The sequence below is a fragment of the Harpia harpyja genome, chromosome 6 (genome assembly GCF_026419915.1).
Source record: "Harpia harpyja isolate bHarHar1 chromosome 6, bHarHar1 primary haplotype, whole genome shotgun sequence".
Lineage (NCBI taxonomy): Eukaryota > Metazoa > Chordata > Aves > Accipitriformes > Accipitridae > Harpia > Harpia harpyja.
Window position 1 is genome coordinate 42,999,632 of NC_068945.1, and position 22,382 is coordinate 43,022,013.

General features: G+C 40.0%; 2 long non-coding RNA genes across 2 annotated transcripts; both read right to left on the bottom strand.

The window, feature by feature from the left end:
- Positions 1 to 6,266: 6,266 nt before the first annotated feature.
- On the bottom strand, positions 6,267 to 10,997 carry LOC128143125 (uncharacterized). Its single transcript, XR_008235633.1, has 3 exons — positions 10,554 to 10,997; positions 10,341 to 10,463; positions 6,267 to 7,230 (listed from the first exon to the last, which is right to left on the bottom strand). It is a non-coding gene; the product is annotated as an uncharacterized LOC128143125 (long non-coding RNA).
- Positions 10,998 to 12,329: 1,332 nt separating this feature from the next.
- On the bottom strand, positions 12,330 to 15,301 carry LOC128143511 (uncharacterized). The gene is made up of 2 exons (XR_008235773.1): positions 14,573 to 15,301; positions 12,330 to 12,901 (listed from the first exon to the last, which is right to left on the bottom strand). It is a non-coding gene; the product is annotated as an uncharacterized LOC128143511 (long non-coding RNA).
- Positions 15,302 to 22,382: the final 7,081 nt, after the last annotated feature.

Consider the following 22,382-nt stretch of genomic DNA (forward strand, 5'->3'; position numbering starts at 1 on the left):
AGGGACAGGGATGACGTACAGGCCTGCCCTGCCATGCATTAGGATGTTCCATCAGGATGAAGCCTCCAAAACTTGTGTTGAAAATCAGATGTCCTCTCCATGGACATCTTTAGTAACGTGTGTAAGATCCAGGAGAGTACAGCAGGACCTAGTCACTCTTGGAAAGTACGTGCTTGAACTGGCTCTGAGGTGCAGGTTGAGCTGAGATTTTCCTCCAAGGCCAAGAGTTGGATTCCCCTTGTCGTGGTTCCCGCGTCAACCCTGAGGCACAATTGCATGAAGACACGGCGAATTTGGACTCTCATCAGGGTGGAGAAGTTCAGGCTGATTTCAACAGGCAACATACTGGGGCCTTTCCCCTTCACTCTGTTAACAGAGTCTTATTTTTCCAAGGCTTAATAAGGCCCACTTCTTGCAGGAGGAAACCTTTTAATGTATCAACATGCTGTATGCCTGATGAAGTATGTTTAGGGACTTGTAAAACAATGAATACTGTATAAATGTAACAAAAAGTGCTATCACAGCTATGTGCACTTGTGGGACAAAATTAAAGGGAAACGATTCCAGGTTGAGGCCACTGCAACTTGGTAATTGAAACGTTATCCACAGCATCCTTTAAACAATGAGCCAAATGCTAAAGACCTTATTTCAAACACTGCTTATTATTTCCTTTGAAGCCTTGTGCAAGTAATGTTTAGAATAAAAAATGAGCTGGTAATTTAGGATTTTTCCCACTGTTTGTATACAATTTTCTTTTTAAAATATAAGGAGAAAAGGAAACAAAGGTTTCACGATGAGAACAAACTGAAATACAAGAACTTCTGTGGGAGACTGAAATAGCAGCAGGATTAAAAGCAGAAAATACATGCGTCCCACAGACTCCTTTCTTGCCTCTGAGGCCTCTCATTCAAGTACTGACCAGGACCACTGTGGCTTTGTTTATGGCATCTGACAAGCTCAAAGCCTCTGGCTGTAGGACTGCATTAGGTATTTTTTAGTGTTTTTTGAAGCTCTAGGGAACAATAAAACAGTATTAAGAATCAAATTCAGCTCTTCCACATTTGCTCAGCACTCCATCTATATTGTTAATGTAGAGGTAAATCTGTGTGTATGTGTAGGCATGGACATATGTGTGTATATATATATAAAAGTTGAAAAATTTTATTTAACTATCACAGAATTGGTAAGATCTGCTGTTTATATTGGGGAACTCCAGACAATTTCAGAAGGACATGTGATGGGATACTTGCATCTTCTCATTTTATAAAACTCATTGACAATATATATAATTTCTGTTAATTACATTTAACAGTTATTCATAGCATGTTAGCTTAAATTCAATAGCTTCTTTTTCATATTTAAGGATTTGGGGGGAATTTTTAAGTATTTGTTGAAAAGAATGGATTTTTAAGGCTTGTTTCAGCACCACTGGAGTCAGTAATTTCTCATCAACCTCAACATCTGCAGGACTGAAGTCCCAAAATTCAAATGGCTTACAGCTGCATCTTGCCTTCTAGTGGTATTTCTTTAAAGCCACCACTGAATAAAACCCAGATGGACTAGAGTATTTTAAATTTAGGAAAAATATAAATTGACTTATGTTGCAGCTGGAGGAGCAAATAGGTATAAAAAATGCCTAACTATTCTAATTTCCCCTAGCACAGCAGGCAAGATAAGGCTATTACAAAAGCTCTGAAAACTTCATGGGAAGATTTGCAATTGAAGGTCAGGTAACTCAGGTAGCTTGATTTATTTTGTTGGTAAATAATACTCCCATTTTTTTTCAACTTCTCCAGCATTTCAATGTCCTTCATCCCCGATAAGAATATATTAATGTTTTGACATTTTATTTCTGATACAGGGGCTATGATGTCAGACTTGTTGGATCACTAAATGTTACCCAGTTTTGCAAGGACTGGGAGCAAAGGTTAAAAAACCATCATGACTGCAGGAATTGCTGCCTGTGATTTTCTTCAGGTGTCTCTCTGGCTTGCTTATAGGATGCAGAGAGAAAACGCTGAGATTCAAAACTTCCAGTAGAGTGAAGAAGACAGAGGTCTTCTCATGCTCATAGGGGGAAGAAGGCCAGATACTGTAAAGGCACTTCCAGGCAGGTTGTGCTGGAGCTGATTCATAGCAGAGTAAAAGGATGCTGCATTGATCTCATCTATTTCATATGACACTTACGCAGTATATTACATGCTTCTTAACTTGCAAAATATTTTGGTATCTACTTGCACTGTTCTGTGGGTAAAAACAAAAGAGGCTGGGGGCAAGTAAAGAGAAAGACAAGTTGTTCTTCTTAGGCAGAAAAGACACTGAACACTAAAGGGGTAAAATCCTATAGCAACCTAGGACTTAAATCTCTTTCTTAAGCCTTGTCACATGTTTCTAGCTGATTTTACACTGGACTAGCACCATCAGGCAGAGGTTTGGGGAGCTCATCTAGCTGAAACCCAACCCAGCACAAGAGGAGGCGATTTCTTTTCAGCTAGATCAGCTCTCTTATCCAGTTCACCAGGTAAATCCTAAAACTGGATCAGGAGAAGGAAGAGCTTCCCAGGAAACCTGGACTTTGATCACCTTCACCTGCAAACGTGCTGACTGAGAAGTCTGGCAGAGATTTGGGGCAGAAACAAGGAGAAGGCACAAGAGCACTGCTGTACAGCACGTCTGTGTGGGTCATCCAAGCCTTTTATGTATCCTAGAGATTCATGGAGAAGAATTGCCTAATCTCTCAGAGTCAAAACCAGCTTTCTCCATGGAATCATTTTTGGACAATTCTGTTCAAGAGACAATTCAAGATGTAACCTCCACCAGTTTTCCACCCATTTGTATTTCCACAGGAGAGGAAATCTGAGGCTCTGGCTCTTATGCTTCAGCAATTTTAAGTACTCCATGCAAGAAGACTCTGTCAGAGGTACCTCACTCAAACCATATGACAGGGAACAGACACTGCTTCCCTGTCAAAGTAAAAGATACCAGACTTGGGGCTACATTTGTCCCAAAGCTTTTCACTTCTAAACAGCACAATCAGGACTGCAATATTCATACATAGGAAAATTCATAAAGACAATTCATGCTATCACTGTTATGCCCTGGGAGGAAGTTTCATTGGCTCTCATCTTAAGGATCACGGCCACTGGAAAAGCCTGTTTGCAAACATTTCTAAAAGCAATAAAAAGAGGTACCCTTTCATTAAGGTTTTCCTCTGCATTGTTGCAAAAGAGTTTCTATTTCATTCTGAAGAAGTTACCAGATAATGATAAATATCTTTCTAAATTTTCCTCAGGACCTAATCCTGAAGTCTTTAGTTGGTATTTAATCACTCTTGACTCTGGCAAGCACCCTTTTGCTTTGAGCGCACAAGTACAAAGTTTCGTACCAGTAAGGACATTTATCACTTCACCAGGAATTTTGCTGTGCCATGCTTTCTTTGATCACTCAAAACAAAGCAAAAAACTTTAATAGAGATGATCGTGAGCCACAAAATCTTGATATGTAAGTAAAAATTGGTTTAAAATACATATTCTGGCTCATTTTGCTGTGGGGATGGTCTGGCTAAGAGTTCCTAAACTCAAGAAATGCAAAGCAACTTTAAAGTATGCTGATCTCTACACAGAGGTTTGGGTTCAGGCTCCTCTCCAGTTCTTCACTGTGAGATCATAATTTACCTGAGTTGACTGCTTACTTCCTTTTTAGCGACTCTATCGATGATGTCAGCAGTGCCTTGCATACTAAAATTCATATGCTCTTTTTCTGAAAGCAGACTTTTTTTTTTCTATAAAATAAAAGTAATTCTAAATGCAAGGTTTCAGAGAAATGTTCAAACTTTACACAGCTAGATTAAACAGCTAGTTGTCTTTATTTCGCTTCATAGTCCATTGACATTGGTTATTTATTCTGAATGTTTCTTGGACCAAATACCTTTGACTCTCACCTGGACTCAATCTTTGGGAAAGTCTATTGCTTTATAGGCTATAGGTGGAGCTCAGAGACATAAGCCTTCTCATAAAGCACCTTAATCAGTAGCTCTAAAGGTAGAGATACTGAACACAAAAACCTACAGTGCTTTGGTCAGTACTTTAAATTACCTAATTGTCTTTAAAAGCCAGGTGAAATAAATCAATGACTGCATTTTCAGCTTGAATCTTTATTGTGATTATTGTTGTAAAGATACTGTATGAATCTAGAGAGATGCATTTGGACAATTCTGGTATTGGAACGTCTGTTCTGCCCTGACCCTAGTAAAAAAATTCCCACCAATGATGGACATTTACATGCAGTGCAGACTGGAGAGAAAAACTTTCCTTTAACTGACAAATAAGTTATTTTGTTAGTTAAGTTGTTCAAAGATTAATAAAAGCAGTTTACTCCAGAAGATGGGAATCAGTCAAGGTACTAAACTGGTAGATGATTTATTGAATGTGAAACTTAACCACTGTATTTCTGTCCCTGACTCAGGAAATAAAAGCTTTGATATAATATTTGATCAAACAGACAATATTCTTAACATTTCCAATGAACTTTCTATGTCCTACCTAACTTAACAGATGTTCACTTCAGAATACAAGTTTAAATAGCTTATGCTTTCAGAATTAAAATCTATGAGACCAAAACTTGCAAAAGTGTCTCCATATCTAGGATATTTCCATTTTTACAGACCGAATTCAAGCTAGTTAAACAGTCTGATCTTTATAGTGTACTAAGCATGCATGCATAACGTCTCAAGGCTGGCAACTTAAATCATGAACCACTCCTTAAAATCTTTTAAAAATATTGTCTGCACTGCAATTGAAGTACATTTCTGTTGAAGGCAATGCCGGTGTATGCAGTTTACATATGTGTATGTGTATATATATTTATTTTATATATATGGTATATATGTACATACTATATATGATCTTTTTTATATATAAATGAACAATTTTTCCAGGTGCAAGACAAATGAATTGCGAGAAGGTTCAGGTCCACCTTTCATTTCCAAGTAATGGTAGGATAGTCAGAACATTTTCAAAGACCTATCCAAATATCACTCCAGCAGTGAAGTTGGGACTAGTAGTATAAATGGAGAAAAATATTCCCTAGCATAAGCTTTTGACCACTAGCACTCTAGCCATTGACTTGGTCACAGTTTCTTGCTCATGCTCTCACATAACCTGTGCAGCACTAGTACTAATTATGCTAAGAGACAGGAAGATATCATGCAGTTATCCACAGTCTCTGGATAATAAATACTCTTGGACAAACAAGTGTGGACATAATTTTATATCAACAAAGAGAGAAAAGAAAGGAATGGGAGTGCTACACCTAACACGGGAGAGGCAAAAAGGAGATCTTACAAAAGGCTGTGGTTATGCATAACTGACCTCAATAGGCACCTTACTGATGGATGTGTCTTCAAAAGGCTCTGCAATGAGCTGAATTTCACTGAAGGCACTTAACATGTTTCCTTTGACGTGCACTGGTTCTGTAGGACTATCTCAATTCCAGTACGACCCTGGCAAAGTCACTGCAGTCAGGCTGAACTCAAAGCTCCATGGTGAGTTCAGGTGAAACTTTCAAGGTGAAAGCCTACACAAAAGGGAAGTAATGGTCTTGCTTGGTCTGAGCTGCAGGACAGAAAGGGCAGCAGACTTTCTTGCTTACCACCTAGCCTTTCGCTTTGTTTAAAGCTGAGAATATGCCACCAGTCAGTCTCTCATGTCCTGGCCTGAGAGGAGGAGACAGATTTAACCTTTCGCAAACTGAAGCCTTTAGGGACCTTCGTTTCAATTTTGTGGGCTGTGTTTCTATAAGCAGAGGAAGCCACTATATAGCACAGAAATATAGGACAAGTGATTACCATGTGCCAGATCTGTGGAGTGCTGGTGGGAGGTGTTCATCTGCATATGCTATAACAGTTCATTAAACGCACTAAACTGCCTGCAAAATTTGCATAGTGGAAAGACAGCATTTCATTTTTCCCTCTCTGTTTGAGAGAGACAAAGACCACTGAATATATCTCAGCAGTCATCATCTTAAGAGGATTCTGTTCACTACAGGGGAAGTACCTGGTAACACTTCAGTGGGTTTAGGCTTTTGCCTTGTGCTCATCAGCTGCCCTCAGGCTTTTAATTCCAGAGATCAAAAAAAAATATTCCTAGACTAGAAGAAAATCTCCTTCAAGATTTTATGCAGCAAATCTTCACTGCTACATTGGCTCTACGTAAGTTAAACATTTGTATAGTCACGTAAGTGCAAGAGAAAATATCAGAACAGAGAAATGTGAAGAAATGTTTTAATTCAATTGTCAAGATGCAGGACTTCATTGTCAGACAGTATCATACAATAAAGCTTTGCCATCTAGTTTGGGTGATCCTAGGTTATCTGTCATTTAACATTTAAACTATGTCAGGAAACTGACATTCATATTTCCACTAAGTTAATTCTTCCAAGAGAGTCCTTAAGTGATTTGCCTTCTCTTGCATGTAGTTGCAGTATACAGCAGAAAGAATGCTATGCCTTTGTACATCTCCTTTTGACAGTAGTCATCTCAGATTTCAGTAGAAATTACTCAGATTGAAAGGGATGTGTTATTGTAATTGACTCCTATTCATATGCCCCAAAATATCATTCGCTGTGGGTGGCGGGGGAACCTCCACCAACATGCTGATTTGTTCTGTTACTACATGTTCTTTGAGATTATCAACAGCCTGAAAAAATGGATCTGCCATATGTCTATACTCATCCATTCTCCATTTGGTTGAATGTACAATTCCTATTTTATAGAGCTCTGGATTTTACTCTCTTGAATCATGCTGAATGGAGAGACTTAGTACTCAGGTAAATCCAATGATCTAAAGCCAAGCAGGACAATTACGATCATCCATCTGACCTTCTGCACCACATATAATTCTATCTAGTCAAAGCCCTATCAATTTGTGGTTGAAGCAGGCTATCTATTTTAGGAAGATATCCACCGTTTTAGTCAGCTACAGAGAGCCTGAAAGTATGGGGCACAGCATCGAACATTTTTCTAAAGAAAATGGAATCAAGCAGCAGACATAGCTATGCAATCTTACCCATAGAAAAAAACACTTTTGGGAATGCTGAGATAAATCAGAGTTTTTGCAGCGGTGCACTGGGTTTGGAGTATATCCTTAGATACTGTGCAACATCGCTGGAGAATTTCAGGTCCTCTGTGTATCCTTTTCTCCCTCCTGCAGTCACATGAAGACGTAACATTTTCTATAAAGTAAAGGAAATGATGAGTACAAGGAAAGTGTGGCATGTCAACTACTGTGGCATATCAAACGAGGGCAGTCAGATGAGCTGCCTGCAGAAATATTTCTCGTCCATTCACTAATTTGTTGGGGAGCAGAATCCTTATAGTCAGGGCGAATATCTTTTCTGGTTTGACATATTACATCAAGGCACAAACACAAATGTGACTTTGTTATCAACAACTACAGGATACATCACATTAGCTCTATTTCCTACCAGATAAGAAAAGCTATAGTCCAGTAAGATTTGTCCAGATCTTAAACACGGCCATGGTGGGAAGTCCAGGTTCTGGCACTGTTCTTTGATGACCTGAGGTGGGAATCTCCTTTTCCATTATTTTTTTCTCTCTTTTCTTGTACCCCATCCATCACTATATGCTATGCAGAATTAGGTTTTTCTATCAAATCAGGACTTTATCAGTCTGCCAGAGGCAACTGTTGTCGCTTTGCAATCCCTGCTGCTTGCTATGCTGTTCAGAACTGCCTCACTCCAGTCTCCATTATCACCAGACCATTTTCAAGGCACGTAACGTTCTTAGTTACATCAGCTTCTCTTTGGTTCCACACTCATGAACTTCCTTAGCCTTCAGTATTACCTGAACAACAATGCCTGCTCTTGATCTTATCAAGTGCTTTTGTAACTTACAATGTGCTCCAAAACCTTTCACGAATCTCCAGCTACAATAACAGACACGTGGACCGTAGGCTGCACCTTGGTATGGGCCATGGTCTATGAGAACAGTGCCTGCTATTTAATGGTGCAAAGCTTACCTTCAACTTTCTCCTTGCTCACCGTACAAGAGTGAGTCAACTAGAAGATACAAAGCAGCTTATACCAGTGCCAGCAGCAGGGCTTCCTCCCAGCTGCTGGGGGGAGGCAGGAGCAGGAGAGGAGAGGCGATTGCCCCCAGGGGATGCCAATGCGCACACCAAGCACCGAAGCAGGGCTCTGCAGGGCAGGCAATGGCACCTGCAGGACAGGGAGCTTGTGGGAGGAAGTCTGCGTGTGCAAGGAGTTGGTCAGGCAGTGATAGGCATAAGCAAGTGAAAGCTGGGTACAGGACTTTGGAGGGGAAAAGTTAGACCTTCCACACCTGGATTGACTGGGGTGGAAGTAATTGTTGAGGGGAATTTTTGAGGGAGAGGAAGCATTTTGGCAGAGAGGTGGAAGACAGAGAATGAAGGCTTGGTGCAGTCCATGTAAACTACCACAGCAAGGTAGGAGCGAGCCCAATCTAAGGAAATTTGGGAACTGCTAGTTTAGTGAAATGACCACAAAGTAAGACTGAGCTCTAATCTTGGCTTAAATATTGATTCGATGTATTGCCTTGGGCAAGGAATTGGTTAGATGGGATTAATTATGTCTATCTACCTATTTCAAAGGGCTGCTGCAAGGATTAATTAGTCATTGTTTGCAGATTTCTTTGAAGATGAAAATGTAGAACTGTATAATTAAATGAAATCATTACACATAAGGTTGTGACTTTGATGTTTTCCAAAAATGCATAAATTAATACCATAGCATCTACTTCCATTTTATTCTTAGGCATATTTGTAATCCTGGATAAGGAATTAACGGTGCCTGTAAAACATGCCTACACAGTGGTTACATGAATGAAATGCATTTTATAAATAAGGCTATATTAAAATTATAAAGATTAAAGCAATAAAACTTAGGTTTATATATCAAGCTTCCTGTTGATATTTGAAAACTTAGTGAATCTGAGATAGACCACTGCTGTTTTAAAGTATTGTTCTACCTATAGAAACCACATTTCTGGTTGCTTTCCAACACTTAGGAACTATAGCTGATGTTCCTCACAGCAGCAGTGCAACTCCACTGGAGAGAAAGGAATTACTGATGCACACGTGATAAGGATTAGAGTCTAGCAGTGTCTGCTAGGGTGATGTGCTAGCCAATGTGCACACATTCCACTGTCTTCTCCAGGACAGGCTTGGGCCAGAATACATGGGAAAGGTGATGGATCTTACCCATCTTCAGCTTAAATGAACTTAAAGATGGTGATACTCTGGTTGGCACACAGCTTCAGAAAGCATAAACTGTCAAAGACATACTAAATCAAAAGACACTGTGCAATTTTAGGTCATCATCTCAGGCCAGGTGGGTTAATACCTATGACAGAATCATGTCTTTGAAGTTCAGCATTTTTTTGGTTCTGCACACCTACTCATACGAGCGTAACAGAGATTCCTGTGTGTTTTTTTACCATGATATAACACCAAGTAACTTTAAACCTATGGCAGGAACAATTTCTGGTGATAATGAAGAATTTGTCATCATAAATGACTCTGAAACCACCATGGAAAGCTGCTGTGGAAAGTTTCTAGACTAGACTTGTTATCAAAGACTTTTTTTTTTCTTTTTTTTAAATGGAACTCTATTAAATATTTCTGAAAGAACAAAACAGCTCCACCACCACACAGCTTGCTTCTTGCTAGGTGTTGCTTAGCATTCATATAATTACACCACCACAAATGAAGTTTTGTTTTGAATTGATTGTTTTCCACACAGCTTTTGTGCACTGATTTATTGAACTTGGTGGGGAGAGGGGAATGAGAGAGAGATTCCTTCAGGGTCCAGTCATCCCACCTAATTTTTCACAGCTCCTAAGATCCACACCACCCCCTGGTAGCACCCATCTGCTGGTAGGAAATGCTGCCTAGGGAATTATATTTCTCACTTAAAGTTCCTGAATAGAAGCAGAAGCTAGCAAAATGGCTGGACAGAAATAAAAGATGACTATATTTGTATTTACATATCTTTAGATCACATGCAGAAAGCTTCCTGTACTCTATTATGTCAAACCAGTGCCCTGATCATGGAGCTCAGAATGTGGTCCTTATGCAAGTCAATCATATATCCTGTGGAAGCAAACCTAAAGAAAACCTCAGCCAGGGAATGCGTGCTTCCTCCCTCCATTAGCATCTGTTTGGATTAATTCTCACCTCTACAGCCTCTTTTGCTTTGTCCTTCTCACCTCCAGCCTGACTCCTGCTCCCCATCAAGAGACTTATTGATTCTTAATTTATTCAGGAGACAGTGTCAATACTCACTCCCCCAAAATCTTCACTGCTTTCACCTCCTCAAACAGCCGGTACGTCTGTTGAGGCCAGGTGCAGGCATCCCTTCCTTCCTGCAGGCAGCACCTGTTAATGAGGGCCATTCCCCAGACTTCCCTAAATGTTAAAAAAAAAAAAATCACATGAAGGCAAAATGTTTTCTCTCACTTGGTAAGGGACTGTTCAAAACTCATCATGAAACCTTACCATATATTGAAGCTTTTGTTCCGTACAAGTATATACATCTGCCTGTATGCTTTGCCACACCATACACAAATATATCCATGCATTACTGGTTCTTGCTTGAGACTGGACTTGGCAGTAATTAATCATGTGGAAGTGGTGAGGTTTGGTGTGACAGAACCCTGTAGCAATCTTCGAGGGACACTGTAACAGACTCAGTATTTGCGAGACATGTCAATAGGTAACGCATGTTTCATACAACTCTTTATGAAGGGGTTTTTCCTCAGGAGCATGGGGAAGAAACCAGTCAGTACTTCCTCTCCTCATCCAGACTGCATAGTTACAATTCTCATGCCTGTCTGCCTAACCCAGTGCATTACAGACACTCTCAGTCCAGAGATTTCCTGGGTAAACAACTACAGCAAGTGAACTGGATACAGAACAGAGGTCTGTTTTATAGAAAAGATATGGGAGAGGGATGCTAAGCATTCCAGACACAAAGCGTCTGTTTTCTACTATCAAATGGCTGCAAAAAACAGGAAGATCAAAGTTCTCTACCTACTTGCATATCATGTGCAATCTCTGCATCTCACTGTCTATACCATCACTACAAATATAGAGCACAGAAACATGTCTCTATGGAGGCTGAGAAGAAAGGAGGGCTGTCCTGGTTTCAGCTGGGATAGGGTTAATTTTCTTCCTAGTAGCTGGTATAGTGTTATGGTTTGGGTTCAATATGAGAAGAATGTTAATAACACACTGATGTGTTCAGTTGTTGCTCAGTAGTGTTGAGACTAAGTCAAGGATTTTTCAGCTTCTCATGCCCAGCCAGCAAGAAGGCTGGAGGGGCACAAGAAGTTGGGAGGGGACACAGCCAGGGCAGCTGACCCAAACTGGCCAGAGGGGTATTCCATACCCTGTGACATCATGCCCAGTATATAAACTGGGGGAATTTGGCCAGGGGGGTGCAGATCGCTGCTCGGGAACTAACTGGGCATTGGTCGGCAAGTGGTGAGCAATTGCATTGTGCATCACTTGTTTTGTATATTCCAATTATTTTATTACTATTATTGTAATTTTATTATTGTTATTATTATTATTTTCTTCCTTTTTGTCCTATTAAACGGTTCTCATCTCAACCCACGAGTTTTACCTTTTTTTTGCCAATTCTCTCCCCCATCCCACTGGGTGGGGGGGGAAGTGAGCAAGTGACTGCATGGTGCTTTGTTGCTGTCTGGGGTTAAACCACAAGGAGTAAATTGAAACACTCTGATTTTATATCATCTGATTTTATAGGAATGAGGCCTTCCCTCCATAGATGTAAATTGCCAAGAAAAACGTGAAGAATTGGCTTTAGCTGCCTCCAGTACCTGGGCTTAGACACTCAGTCCCTCCAGTAGCTGGCCCTGGGTCCTCAGTTGCCTCATGCATAGAGGGAGAGGCACACACAAACACACACACACACTCAGACACACACACTTAAGACACATACACACATCTGATCTCTCAGTCAGCCCCAGACCCTACAGCCTCTCTGCCACATGGCTGGGACCCCCACTCCCTCCTGCAGCCAGCTCCTCCAGTTGTCTCACTCTCAGAGACACATGCATGCACCTGGCTCCCAGGTCACGTCAACTACTTTGCAAGCCCAGGTTGATATTCAGGAGTGATCACACACTGACTTACATATCCTCACCCACTCCAGTTGCTAATACCACAGACAGGGGCCCCTGTGATCCTGTGGTCCCACTCCAGTTGCTGGCCTCTCAGACCTCCATACACACAGAAGTGAGCCCTGCACCCAGGAAAATAAAAGTGGAGTTTAATGAGAACACAGGACAGACTGTGCTGATCAAGTGCAGGGCAGGGCCAGACAAGCCTACTGACTAGCCACCTGTTTACATGTGACTGCCCCCTTTTAGCCCCTTATCTCTCTGTTTTCCCAAGATTTTTCCTCCCCAGACCACCTCTATCCCTCCCTTTCTCTGCTGTGGTTCCTCCCCTAAACATTCTATGATAAGTTTTGCACAATTCCAAAGTGCTGTTCCCCTGCAACCCGTAAAGTGTCCTGTACTCCCAGGCAGTGTCTCCCCTCAGTCTGTGAGGTGCTACAGAGACACACTCCCATCTTGCAGACAACACTTTCTCCCTGTATAACACAGCAGACCTGGATCCTGACAAAACTCAGCAGGAAATGGAAGCCTCTGCCCCTTACAGACTCCTCTGCCAGTATAGTGTCATCTTGACACTTAAGATGCTGTATCCATGTTCTCAGCTGCTCTAGAGCTCTTAGACCTTGCTTGCATCTGACACACAGTGATAGCTTGCTTTACATTCCTTGGTAACCACGTGGAGGGAAAAAAGGTAAAGACCTCCATGAGAAAAAAATACCCAATATGAAACAATACACCGGGGTTGTAACCCACCCATCCCCTAAATCCAACGCACTAGCATTGTTCAAAATCTGTTTATAAGAGCATTAGCTGGCATAATCTTGTTGCCAGCTTCCTCCACGCTCTTTTTATTTCTATGTTCAAATATTTGCCTTTGGAATCCTCACACTGCATAGAGGCCCCTTGCTGGACAATGTCTAAACCTGGAGCAGCAACTGTAGCCTTCTGAACTGAGGCTTTGTTCAGCTGGAACATTACTGATTAATCACCAGTGCAGCACAACAATGCTTTAAAGTAAAACATAGACCTGCTTCAGAAAACGTGGCATTATACTTGGCATTGTGTGTTCCAATATATACACACATGGTGCCGTGACTACAGTTTCTAAAGCTGAGCATTTTCCTGGAAAGATTGTATCCCTGAGATGTGAGGGATGCACGTTTGAGGAGTTTTCCTACGTTGAGACAACTTTCAGCTAGATATGTATATCCTGGACACAATGCCTCCTGTAAAAATAACTCCTCTCTGTAGAAGAGTGGTGCAGCAGAAAAAAAAAAAAAGCCTGCATTCAGTAAGTGTCTAAACAAATTTGCTAGCAGTGACTGGAGATAAGTTACCGGCTCTGCTTCATCTGGAAACTGAAGATAATTATGTGTCCCTCACCAAGCACATTTTCATAATACAATCATGTCATGCTTGTATTTCAAGATTTTCAGAAAGTCTTGAAATGCGTTTTAAAAATCATTGCCAGGCAAACTCTTTGAAAGGAATTTTCTTAACCAAGGGCAATGTGCTGCTTTATCATACCAAATGCATTTTGGATATTAACAATACGATGAAGTTTTATAAAAAGATCTCCATTATTTACAATAGTTGCTATTCAAGTGACATCGCTCATTTCATCTAAGTAAGCACAGGTTTTAGGCTGAAATTGGGAAGCAAGTTATACAGCAGCTAAAAAAGAAATAGATGAGACTATATGTATGTAAGAGCTTTTCAATTTAATATCATACTTGCATTTCTAACACAATGATAATGCTCCCTAGGTACAGACTAGAAATCAGATTCAAATCACCATGGGTTTGTACATGAACATAATGAACACTGGGTATATTCTTTGAAAAATAATCATAACACCCTCTTGCTAAAAAATAGCAACACTTTAAAAAATTATTTCCTCTATAACACAGCTCCTTTTCCATGTGCAGAACAGATCACCTCCTGTTTAAATACCACAATCGTGACTACAAAATACCAGAGTCAGCCAATACTAAAAACACTTATGTGCTGTATATGTTCATAATAAAGAACAAAAATATGAAAGCACTTGCAAAAACAGATTGTGCACATTAGCTTCGGGGCAGCAGAGGCTTGCACAATGACAGCCTTATCTTGATATTGTGCTTCAATTTGCAGGGGCCTGTTTTGCCTAGGAGACACACCTGCCTCATCACTTATCTGACATAAAAGAAGACAGACCATTTTATAAACATCCTAATATGTCATGTCAGCATCCTCAGGAATGGCATTGAATATTATTTCCATTCTAATGATCTTCTTTTAGATGCATTTAATTCTCTATTTTTCTCATTAAAAGAAAAAAAAAAAAAGACAGACAAGCAGGTGAGGCAGATGATAATAGAGCTTTACCTCACATGTGGCGTACTGCAGTCCATATCCCACTCTGGAACTTCTCCTCCTGAGGCTGAAAGAGAATGAAGGTGGTTAGCAAAGTACTGGAGTCTCTGGAAAGGGGAAGAGACGGGGTAAGATGGGGAATGCTCATACATGCTCTATATCAAATTACACGCTGAGGGGCAAGCAGGGGAACCTTCCTCAAGGTCCAAAAAGGTGCTGTAAAATAAACTATGAGAAATTGCCTAGAATATAGTTCAGAAATCCGAATTTGCTTTCTACTGGTGGCACACAGTAGCCTTAGGCAAATCACTTTTCTTTGCATTCTGTCTGTAAAATAGAATATTTTCAGTGGGAAGGGACCTACAGTGATCATCTAGTCAACTGCCTGACCACTTCAGGGCTGACCAAAAGTTAAAGTGTGTTATTAAGGGCATTAAATGGAGACATTAATACCTTCTTCCTTTTACACTTTCTCTTGGCTATTCACTGTGCAAATTCCTTGTAGCCAAGACTTTTTGTCTCTCTTCACATGCTTATGTAGAGAGTTTAGCATAATGAGGCCCTAATATTGACTGATGCCTTCTGGTGTCATTGTAATGCCAATATTTAAAAATTAGCTAACTTTTATTTACAGTTCCACCACTGTCTTCAAAAGAAATTCTGCTATTTCACTGAATGTGTATGCAATTCAACTTAGAGATTTAGTAAATAATTAGAATAATATTTACCAATCATTCTGAGATGCTAATGCTGAGATGGTAATGCTTAACTAAGATGTACAGAATACTTTTAGTCCCTACAATAAGTGAAGCATGTGAATCTCCAGAACATTAGTAGCAGCAGCATATCTAGCACAGTTGAGTAAAGTATAAAAAAAATAGCATTATATTTAGAAATTTGATGCCTTCAGGATGGTTTCAATATTCAGTGACATACATACTTTTGCCAATGACTATAAAGGGAGGGAGTGCTTATGAATGACATTTCACTCATTCCTCTTGCTATTCAATTAGATGTGGCTGATATGTTGAGTACTTTTCAGTAAGAACATAAGGGACCAGCAGGAATGGCTTTCAACAGCACTAATCAATAATGCAATAGCTCAGCGGTTGATAATGAAAAGGCAACAGTTACTAATGGTTAGCATTGTGCTCTCCGAGACACTGCTCTTCTCTGTGAGATACTGTGGGGTGATGGTAACCCTTCTACACCATAGCCAGGTAAGCATGCACTCCAATAGAAGGACATTTCTCAAGGCCTTTTATCATTTCCCTCCCAACTACTAGAGCATTATAGAGTTGCAAAACTAACTTGTACTTTCAGGCATTAGATGTACCCATCCAAATAGCCCAGAAATTTCAGGGCATGAGTTTATCTCTGCCATTCATCACTCCAGAATGGCAACTAGGCCTTGGACACGTTAATCCAAGGACAACAAATTTTGTCTGAGATTAAAAAAAAAAAAAAAAAAAATCTGAGCACAGTGCAACTTCTTGCTGTGAAATAGATCTGCATCAAACAAAAAGCTTTGCCTACAGGGATACATCCTCAAACAAGGACTATATCTTGTCATGACCCAAAGCCCTGGGGTTTTTTGTTTACAAAGGCGTTCCCCAGTTTAGACCAACAGTGCAAACAGTAAGTCAACAGAAAGACTTTCTTCTATTGCCAGTCATTCTTACCCCTATTAATCTCCATAATTGCAATCCCTCATTCCCCTCCAGATACCGCTGTGCTGGCTGCAACCCAGTTTCCAGGGTGCGGCATATACAGTTATCTTCATCACACCAAAGGCCTCAACACTGAACACAGCATTGGTATCAGCTGCCTGCCTGAGTGAATTATGAGCTACCACAGCTGGGACAAGCAAGCTCAGGGAAGCTATTTCTTCTCCCCATAAGTTAACTGACTTCAGTATCTGAACACTAACAGCTGAAAAGGGTCATCAATAGAAGGAATCTCAAGTGCCAGCAGAAACACTAACCAGAGGATGTTAAGAGAGTACCTGAAAGTACCAAGTGAAAGAGCTAGCATGTACTCTAGCAGTGAACAAAGATGCCAGTTGCGATTACCAAGGAGATTCTGGGGGCTGTAAGAGAAAATACCCAGTTGGAGCAGTAGCTTGCAAAATCCTAGGCTAGAAATAATGACAAAACAGACAGCCCTCTTCAAGGCTGTGAAGAAAGCATAGCATCTGCCATCCTCATGTGCTACCTCCCTTCATTGCTGTTGGTGCAATTCTGTTTGCTCGTGCTTCAAGTTTTGCCTTTCACAACATAGCCTACTGATAAAAAAAATGGCCTCCTTCCTGCCCTATGGTCTTATGCCTTTTATTAGACAAAACACAGTTCAGTGCCTGTTAAAGGAAAGGCAGGTTCTCCTATTTATCTTCCTCTCCTGTTGATTATTTTTCATTTACATGTTTCTAACATGAAGGATCTTGGCATCTCTTCTGGGCAGGACCAAACCCACAGTATATTCTTTCTCTGCTTCCGTAATTTGTTTAAAGGTCCTGCTACAAAAAGATTGCTCTCTGCTACAATGAGTAACCTACTTCACAAAATAATGGTGCCATATAAGTTACAAAGCAGAATTATATTGATTTTTTTAGTGCAATCTACATTATATCTGGCAGCAGGCAGTGTGTAAGTCACCTCTGAACAGAGCCCTTTGACTATGTGCTATTCCCTTCACACGGTGATCATGCGCTGCAGAGCAAATGAAACAAGAAGTGGAATGGGGTCAAATGGGCATCCCTGCAGAGTATTAAGATAAAGGACCTTATATTTAAAACTGGAAGATCTAGTCATCTTAACACAGGCTAAAGATTAGCATCAGTGCTTTTACAGGAAGATGAATTATACTCTGAGAAGTAGGGAATCTATCAGAACAAAAATCCTGCTTCATGAGAGCAATTTAGCAAATGCAATTTCAGCTATGACTGTAAAAAATGATGAAGCTGACATGCTAGTAAATGTCAGTTACTTGAAGCTTATTATTCATTTTATGTACAACAGAATTGTCTTAATACTCTGCTTAGAGCAGCTGAAAACAAGAATCCATTTGCTTTGTAATCCTGTAGTTGTAGGTACATGACCCATTAGCAATGGCATTTTTCCTACCAATAGTTCATAACACCCCCTAAAATTTCTATCTAAAAGGATAATGGTACTGAACTTCTACAGCTGTTTTCAGTTTCTTCTGGAAAAAAAAAAGAGGAAAATGGAAAACAGTTTGTTTTTCTGCAAACAGAAACATGCAAAGTTATTTTTTATGCTAACACATTAAATAGGGATGCAGTCATTAAGATTGCTATCTTATTTCGCCTATTTTAGCAAAAATTGCTGGAAAAAATACACATTTTCTCATATAAAGGAGCTCTTTGAGTAAAATTAGGTTTTTTGTAATGTCTCCCATGATAGCAGCAGTTGCTATCATAACACACAAAATTCAGATCAGGTGTTTGTTAACACTGAGTTTCTAAAGATAAGTAAGAAGCACTTTGGGACTACTTATGCTACAGATTTGTTTCTAATGCATTGTAACTTATATTCAGAGTCTACTAGCAATTTTCAGACTGTTAACCTTTTATAATATTTTCCAGTTGTTTCATTGCAAACTCTTGTCATTTGATATAATATACATGAAACACATCTCAACTTAGACTGCAGCTAGTCATGCATGAGGTGAGCAAGATCCTTCTACTTTTCTCCAGCTACCAGATAAAATCCGTGTCCTTGCATTGTTGATAATGGACCCTAGAGTCTCTACAGACTCAGAGGAATAAAGCAGAGGTGAGGGGATGTTTCTGTTTTTCCTGAACACATAAAGAGAAACCAAGCACGTTTAGCCAGCTTGGGTGTATATAAACTAAAGATGAGCTGAAGGGCTATGCTGTTTTTATGGAGTAACATTCGGGGAATATAGGTGAAAATCAGAGAGATTTAAATCTTTGAGTCCCAGAAAGTATGAGAAGGGCTGTTAGAAGGGTTAAGTAAATGAAATGTATGGGATTTGGGGGTGCTTAGTTCTCTTCTGGAGCATGTACTGATTCTTATTCTTCAGTATGTAGCACTCCGTTATTCCCTACCTCAGGTGCTATTTTGTCTTGAGCAGCAACTAGGAGATGCAATTCTTGTTGAGCGGGCTGACAGATGTTACCAATTTCAGGGGTTTGTTACAAGAAATTTCTTAAAGCTCCTGTTCCAACAGTCAGGTGATTATACTAGAGTTTCAGCTTTCAAGGAAGCCTGAGGATTAGGTCTTGCACCTTTCTCCATCTGATCTGCCAGTGACATGGCACAACATGCCACGGCATAGCAGTACTGGTCAGGCCTCTCCTCTCACAAGAACTCCACAAAGCCATTTCACCTTTCAGAATGGCTGGGTCTGTAAAACCTGGCTACTTCTTAATAACCAAGTGTTTTGGGAGACGTAAAACTGATAAGCAATAAACAGTGACAACAGCAACAAAACACTCACTCATCCATTCCACCAGCCCTAGGCTAGATAACAAGTTTACACACAATAACTGCTTGCACATACACCCTACAACTACCATTGCAGGGTTTCCTTCCTGCCCTAGCAGACTATAAGGAAGCAGGAAAGTGTGCAGAGACACTCCAGGGCATGATTAGTTGGTTATATATTCTGCAGAAAGCATAACATACAGCAACCACTTGCCATAGCAACCTTAATGTATGGAGAATCAATTGCAGAAATAAACTGATTTTAATTACAGGAGTATATCTAATTAGCAAGTAAGCTATATCTAGAAAATGTAAGAGAAAGGGAAAGCCTTTTTACAAAGGTGGGTTTTTTTCTTCGGTTAATTGAGAGCTTAATGGGCATTAGGCTTATATTCAGTTATTTAGTGTATGCTCATATTCAATTATTTCGTGTGTCCTCAAGGGCAGCTCTGCAGCAACTGAAGGAAAGAAACAGGCAAAGGGTCCCTAGCTAGCTGCAGGTTTCTGATCCTAAAACCAATGTTATATTGGCAACTGCGGTCACCAGGAATAAAATTTGTCTGGCCTAATGTGTGAACCTGTGAAATGTCTGTCTGAGTTAGTCACCCTAGGCTCACTTCATAAGTATTGAAGAAACATGGACATCTTTAGTGGGAAACGCATCTCATCCCATAGTAGAAAACTAATTAATTTGCTCTGTAAAGAAGACCAGGGTGACATACTCAGACATAAGACACCGAATTTCTACATCTAAAGTTAGGTCTCAGGTGATCTTGACCAGCTACAGAGAACCTATGCTCAAGGCTGTTTATTCATTTCGTCTAAAATGCCACTGGATTTCTGTACTGAAAGAGACCTTGTTATAGCAACCAGAAGCTAAGATTTCCCTCTGCTGGACAAGTAATTTAACCACAGTTTTAGACTCTAGCGTAATGAATCTGTTTTCTCTGCATGTGGCACAGCTTCAACAAAAGGGCAAATTACAGCCCCAGGTTGTAACTTAGTCTACCAAACCTTGCTACCAAGGGGGAGAGGCAGCCTTTTTTTTTTTTTTTTTTGCCTTTTTTTCTTCCCCCAGAGATGTGGGGATTAAATTAGAGTTTTCCATTTCCTATGTGGAAGTTTGTTTCATAAGAGGAGAATAATAGTAGTGGTGGCTTCAAACAGAAGGCTGAACCTCAATTAGGACTGTGAGAAGGGCACAGCTGCTTGCCTTCAGGAAAAGACAACCTAAATAAATGAAGCCAGGAATTCTCTTTTCAAAGCTCCTTTATACTGTGAGTGCTAACTGCTGTTAAGCACCTAGCTTGGCAAAGCCTGGGCACATGACTTCAGGAGCCCAGACCTAAGCCTTACTCTTCGGGTTTTAGTCCTCCTTTATAAAACAAGAAAAAAGTCCTTCTCTGCTTTTCAGGGACACTGTTAAACAGATAGATCAGAGATTCTCAGGGGATCAAACATCGAGGTAATGTCACAGTGCAAGTATTTTAAGATTTTATCCTACATCCTTGTATCCTAATAATCTCATATTCTTGGCCTTTGAAAATGTCTATCTTTATAGGGAGAAGGAAGAGTATGAAAAGGAAAATGTCAAACCACACACACAAAAAAATCTTCAGCCTCTTACATGGAATATACAATAATTATTTCCAATCCTGGTATAAGGGTTAGTGGCAGTTGTTAAGCTTTTTATAATAAGAGCTTAAGAGGATGGGCATTATGTAATGCCCAGTTCCAAAAGTATTTTATGAGCTCCGACATCTCTTTTTATGTTTTTGATAAAGGCTGAGCCTGAGTCCTCAGAGACTACTTTGGCATAGTTACCTTCAGAGGTGCCAGGAAATGTCTATCCATTTTTTCTTGCTGATTTGCCTTGAAGAACTTAATTTTGCTTTCTCTGTAGTTGTGATGGCTACCATGTGAAACAACTGGCACACTAGAACAGGATGAAACAATAGCATTCTGCTGTCCAGAAACAGTATTCCCTGCGGGAATTAAACCATAGGCTAGACACCAAGTTCCAGTTTGCACCTCTTGCCAATTTGTCCCTGGAGTCTTTATTGAAATAAAAGGAAGCTGGAGTAGTACTGACAGAGACGATCTAAACTCGAAGTAGCTTCTATATAGTAAAATAAAGACCACAAAGTTATTTTTACAGTTGAAAGGCAGACACGTGGAAGTCAGAGAATGCAGAACTGAGATGTTTTAAGAAACATCAGTTTGGCTTCATTTGTGTCTGCATCTTTTGCTACATGATCTGAGACTTCTTTTTATAGGATTCCATCAGTTAAAGAGAACAAAGGCTGGTACCTCATCCGTGTTGTTATTCAGTGTTTCTTCTACAAAACTGGGAGTAGACAACTTTGAATTTTCAGTTTGTCTTAAACACCTGATTGTACCTTCCAGTTATTAAAAAATGCATTCTCAGTATTTCAGTATATGAAGATTTATGAAGTTTACAGGTGAAAGCCCTGGAAAATAAAAATTCTGGAAGTTAATTTCCTCCCATTTTTTTCAAAGTATTATTTGAGAGCTTTCTCCTGTGAATGTGTCTGCTCAGTGCTTCAGCAAATCTAACCTCCTGATTATACACAGATCTAATGTTTAGACCATTTTATGAAGCCCATCACAATCACTATCTTCACTGGCAGATTGGAAAACTTTACAGATACTAAATTTTCTCAGTGTCATCCAAAAACTGACAAAAGGGGAAATTCCATATTCTAAGTCCCAAGCTAATTCTCTGTCTACTGAATGTCGTGAACTTACAATAAACATTTTTTTAACCCAGAATTTATGTAACATTTCATTTCACAATATGCTGGACTGGAAATGGCCCACTGTTTGTTTTTATACTTTGAAAGAGTATTTCCCACACAGTGTAACATCTGGAAAGATTGGCACTCAATTCAATGAATAGCCAATACTGTCAAAAAAGCAGGTGGAAGAAAATTTTAATGTGACTCCATGAAGACTATTTGCGCAGTGGTGCTGAAACGACAGCATTGACCTCAGGCTTTGAGAAGCTTGGTAGGTAGATAGACAGTTACAAGAGGTCATACCTGTGCTAAGACTATAGGTTATCACCAACAGACTGCTGTATTATTAAATACCGTTAAAGGGATGCATTCATGACTTTGAATACATTGCAGCACAGAGGATGTCTGTATGTACAACATATTACAGTATGTTTCTGAAAGCCTCTTGCATACTAACAAAGACTACATTATCTCCCACAAGCAAAGATGGCTAAAGTACAAGGATTTTTTTTGTAGCTTAACTTGGTTCTATTACTGAATGTCTGAGCTGAATTTCCCCGAGATATTTCTTGTGTGAAGTACCAGTCTGGATTC